Here is a 5670-nt window from a genome sequence, read left to right as displayed (position 1 = left end):
TCGAAGTGGAACTTGGGCAGGAGCACTTTTGCCCTCCGGCGAAGCGATTCCGCCTGGGGAACTGCCCCCCCGGAGGGCGAAATAATCGTCATCATCATCACCAACAACTCTCCCATCTTGGGGAGGGCAATCTCCATCAACATCTTCAACAACACCATCTCCTCTCAAACCCTAGTTCATCTCTTGTGTTCAATCTTTGTACTGGAACTATAGATTGGTGCTTGTGGGTGACTAGTAGTGTTGATTACATCTTGTAGTTGACTTGTAGTTGATTACTATATGGTTTATTTGGTGGAAGATTATATGTTCAGATCAATATGCTATTTTATACCCCCCTCATCTTGAACATGATTATCATTTGTGAGTAGTTACTTTTGTTCTTGAGGTCATGGGAGAAATCATGTTGCAAGTAATCATGTGAACTTGATATGTGTTCGATATTTTGATAGTATGTATGTTGTGATTCCCTTAGTGGTGTCATTTGAACGTCGACTACATGACATTTCACCATATTTGGGCCTAAGGGAATGCATTATGGAGTAGTTATTAGATGATGGGTTGCGAGAGTGACAGAAGCTTAAACCCTAGTTTATGCGCCGTAAGGGATCGATTGGATCCAAAAGTTTAATGCCATGGTTAGAATTTATTCTTAATACTTTTCTCGTAGTTGCGGATGCTTGCGAGGGGGTTAATCATAAGTAGGAGGTTTGTTCAAGTAAGAAGAACACCTAAGCACCGGTCCACCCAGATATCAAATTATCAAAGTAGCGAACACAAATCGAATCAACATGGTGAAAGTGACTAGATGAAATTCCCATGTACCCTCAAGAACGCTTTGCTTACTATAAGGGACCGTTTTGATCTGTCCTTTGCCTCAAAAGGATTGGGGTACCTTGCTGCACTTTTGTTAGTATTACCGTTCTTGCTCGTCACAAATTATCTTGCTACCAAACTACTCTGTTACTTACAATTCCAGCACTTGCAGACATTACCTTGCCGAAAACCACTTGCCATTTCCTTCTGCTCCTCGCTGGGTTCTACACTCTTACTTACCAAAAATAGCTACAATTTATCCCCTATACATGTGGGTCATCAAGGCTATTTTCTGGCGCCGTTGCCGGGGAGTGAAGCGCCTTTGGTAAGGAAACATTTATATAGTGTGCTGAAATTTATTGTCACTTGTTACTATGGAAAACAATCCTTTGAGGGGTTTGTTCGAGGTATCTTCACCTCGAACGGAACCACAATTAGCTACCCCTCAACCTACTTCACCTATTGAAAATGTTGAATATGAAATTCCTTCGGGTATGATATAATAACTGCTAGCTAATTAATCCTTATGCAGGAGACGGAATCGAACATCCTGATATGCACTTGATATATGTGGAACAAATTTGTGGATTGTTTAAGCTTGCAGGTTTACCCGGAGATGAATTTAAGAAGAAGGTTTTCCCTTTATCTTTGAAGGGAAAAGCATTGGCATGGTATAGGCTATGCAATGATATTGGAGTTTAATTGGAATCGATTAAAATTGGAGTTTCACCAAAAAAAATATCCTATGCATTTAGTTCATCGTGATCCAAATTTCATATATAATTTTTGGCCTCGTGAAGGAGAAAGAATCGCTCTAGCTTGGGGTAGGCTTAAATCAATGTTATATTCATGCCCCAATCATGAGCTCTCAAGAGAAATTATTATCCAGAATTTTTATGCTCAACTTTCTCATAATGATCGATTCATGCTTGATACTTCTTGTGCTGGTTCTTTTATGAAGAAGACTATTGAATTCCGGTGGGATCTTTTGGATAGAATTAAACGCAACTCTGAAGATTGGGAACTCGACGAAGGTAAAGAGTCGGGTATTAAGCTTAAGTATGATTGTGTTAAATCTTTTATGAATACCGATGCTTTCCAAAAGTTTAGCACTAAATATGGACTTGACTCTGAGATAGTAGCCTCCTTTTGTGAATCATTTGCTACTCATGTTGATCTCCCTAAAGAGAAGTGGTTTAAATATCACCCACCTACTAAAGAAGAAATTAAAGAACCGGTTCCCGCTAAAGAGGAAACTATACTTTATAATGTTGATCCAGTTGTTCCTACTGCTTATATTGAGAAACCACCTTTCCCTGTTAGGATAAAGGAACATGCTAAAGTTTCGACTGTGGTCAACAAAAGTTATATTAGAACACCTAAACCTAATGAACAAATTAAAGTAGAGCCTAGTGTTGCTATGGTTAAAGATCTCTTGGAAGGAGATATAGATGGGCATGTTATTTATTTCTGTAATGAAACTACTAGAATTGTCAAACCCGATAAAATAGATAATCATAGACCCGTTGTTGGCATGCCCGTTGTCTCAGTTAAAATAGGAGATCACCGTTATCATGGTTTATGCGACATAGGTGCTAGTGTAAGTGCTATTCCTTACACCTTATATCAAGAAATTATGAATGACATAGCACCCGCAGAGATAGAAGACATAGATGTTACTATTAAACTTGCTAATAGAGATACTATTTCACCAATTGGGATTGTTAGAGATGTTGAAGTTTTGTGTGAGAAAATAAAACACCCTACTGATTTTCTTATTCTTGGTTCCCCGCAAGATGACTTCTGTCCCATTATCTTTGGTAGACCTTTCTTGAACATTGTTAATGCCCAAATAGATTGTAAGAAACAAACTATCGGTGTCAGTTTTGGTGATGAGTCTCATGAGTTTAATTTTTCCAAGTTTAGTAGAAAGCTTCATGTAAAAGAATTGCCTAGTAAGGATGAAATAATTGGTCTTGCTTCTATTGCTGTGCCACCTACTGATCCACTACAACAATATTTGCTAGACCACGAAAATGATTTACATATGCATGAAAGAAATGAAATAGATGAGATTTTCTTTGAACAACGTCCTCTGCTTAAACACAATTTGCCTATTGAAACCCTAGGAGGTCCTCCTCCTCCACCTAAAGGTGATCCTGTGTTTGAATTAAAACAATTGACAGACACTTTGAAATATGCTTATCTTGATGAAAGGAAGATATATCCTGTTATTATTAGTGCTAACCTTTCAGAACATGAAGAAGAAAGATTATTGAAAGTTATAAGGAAGCACCGAGCTGCCATTGGATATACTCTTGATGATTTAAAGGGCATTAGTCCCACTCTATGTCAGCACAAGATTAATATGGAACCTGATGCTAAACCCGTTGTTGATCACCAACGTCGGTTAAATCCGAAGATGAAAGAAGTGGTAAGAACGGAGATATTAAAACTTCTGGAAGCAGGTATAATCTATCCTATAGCTGATAGTAGATGGGTTAGTCCTGTCCATTGTGTTCCTAAGAAAGGAGGTATTACTGTTGTTCCTAACGATAAGAATGAACTTATTCCACAAAGAATTGTTACAAGCTATAGATTGGTAATTGATTTTAGAAAATTAAACAAAGCAACTAGAAAAGATCATTACCCTCTGCCTTTTTAATCAAATGCTAGAAAGATTATTTAAGCACACACACTTTTGCTCCCTTGATGGATATCTGGTTTTTCACAAATACCTGTTTCTCAACCTGATCAAGAAAAGATCACTTTCACTTGTCCCTTTGGAACTTATGCTTATAGACGTATGCCTTTCGGTTTATGTAATGCAGCTGCTACCTTTCAAAGATGTATGATTGCTATATTCTCTGGTTTTTGTGAAAAGATTGTTGAGGTTTTCATGGATGACTTCTCTATTTATGGTAAGTCTTTTGATGTTTGTTTAAGCAATCTTGATCGAGTTTTGCAGAGATGCGAGCAAACAAATCTTGTCTTGAATTGGGAGAAGTGCCACTTTATGGTTAATGAAGGTATTGTTTTGGGCCATAAAATTTCTGAAAGAGGTATTGAAGTGGACAAAGCTAAGGTTGATGCAATTGAGAAAATGCCATGTCCTAAAGATATCAAAGGTATTCATAGTTTCCTAGGTCATGCTGGTTTCTATAGGAGATTTATCAAAGACTTTTCTAAAATTTCTAGGCCTCTTACAAATCTTTTGCAAAAGGATGTTCCTTTTGTTTTTGATGATGATTGTTTAGAAGCCTTCGAAACACTCAAGCAAGCCTTAATATCTGCACCTATTTTTCAACCACCTGATTGGAACTTGCCTTTTGAAATTATGTGTGATGCTAGTGATTATGATGTTGGTGTTGTTCTAGGACAAAGAGTTGATAAGAAACTGAATGTTATTCATTATGCTAGTAAGACTCTAGACAGTGCACAACGGAATTATGCAACTACTGAAAAAGAATTCCTAGCAGTGGTATTTGCTTGTGACAAATTTAGATCTTACATTGTTGACTCTAAAGTTACCGTTCACACCGACCATGCTGCTATTAAATATCTTATGGAAAAGAAAGATGGTAAACCTAGACTTATTCGATGGGTTCTCTTGCTACAAGAATTTGATTTACATATTACTGATAGGAAAGGAGCTGAGAACCCAGTAGCTGATAACTTGTCTAGGCTGGAAAATGTGCTTGATGACCCACTACCTACTGATGATAGTTTCCCTGATGGGCAGTTAGCTGCAATAAATGTTTCTAATAATACTCCTTGGTATGTTGATTATGCTAATTACATTGTTGCTAAATATTTACCACCTAACTTTACTTACCAACAAAAGAAAAAATATTCTATGATTTAAGACATTACTTTTGGGATGACCCACATCTTTATAAAGAAGGAGTAGATGGTATTATTAGACGTTGTGTACGTCAGCATGAATAGGGAAAATCCTATGGAAATGTCACTCCGAAGCTTATGGAGGGCATCATGTTGGAGGCAGAACTGCTCACAAGGTATTGCAATCTGGATTTTATTGGCCTACTCTCTTTAAGGATGCCCGTAAGTTCGTCTTATCTTGTGATGAATGTCAAAGAATAGGCAATATCGGTAAGCGTCAAGAAATGCCTATGAATTATTCACTTGTTGTTGAACCATTTGATGTTTGGGGATTTGATTACATGGGACATTTTCCTTCCTCTAATGGGTATACACATATTTTGGTTGCTGTTGATTATGTTACTAAGTGGGTAGAAGCTATTCCAACTAGTAGTGCTGATCACAAAACCTCTATTAAAATGCTTAAGGAAGTTATTTTTCCAAGGTTTGGAGTCCCTAGATATTTAATGACTGATGGTGGTTCACACTTTATTCATGGTGCTTTCCGCAAAATGCTTGCCAAGTATGATGTTAACCATATAATTGCACCACCTTATCATCCTCAGTCTAGTGGTCAAGCTGAACTTAGCAATAGAGAAATAAAATTAATTTTACAAAAGACTGTCAATAGGTCCAGGAAGAATTGGTCTAAGAAATTAGATGATGCACTTTGGGCTTATAGAACAGCATACAAAAATCCTATGGGTATGTCTCCTTATAAAATGGTTTTTGGAAAGGCTTGCCATTTACCTCTTGAGTTAGAACACAAAGCATATTCGGCAATCAAAGAACTCAACTATGATTTCAAACTTGCCGGTGAAAAGAGGTTATTTGATATTAGCTCATTAGAAAGATGAATGGAGAACCCAAGCTTATGAAAATGCCAAATTATTTAAAGAAAAAGTTAAAAAATGGCATGATAAAAGAATCCAAAAGCGTGACTTCAGAGTCAGAGAATATGTTCTTTTGTACAAC

This window comes from Aegilops tauschii, chromosome 4 (assembly GCF_002575655.3).
Source record: "Aegilops tauschii subsp. strangulata cultivar AL8/78 chromosome 4, Aet v6.0, whole genome shotgun sequence".
Taxonomy (NCBI): Eukaryota; Viridiplantae; Streptophyta; class Magnoliopsida; order Poales; family Poaceae; genus Aegilops; species Aegilops tauschii.
This window is presented reverse-complemented; position numbering follows the sequence as displayed.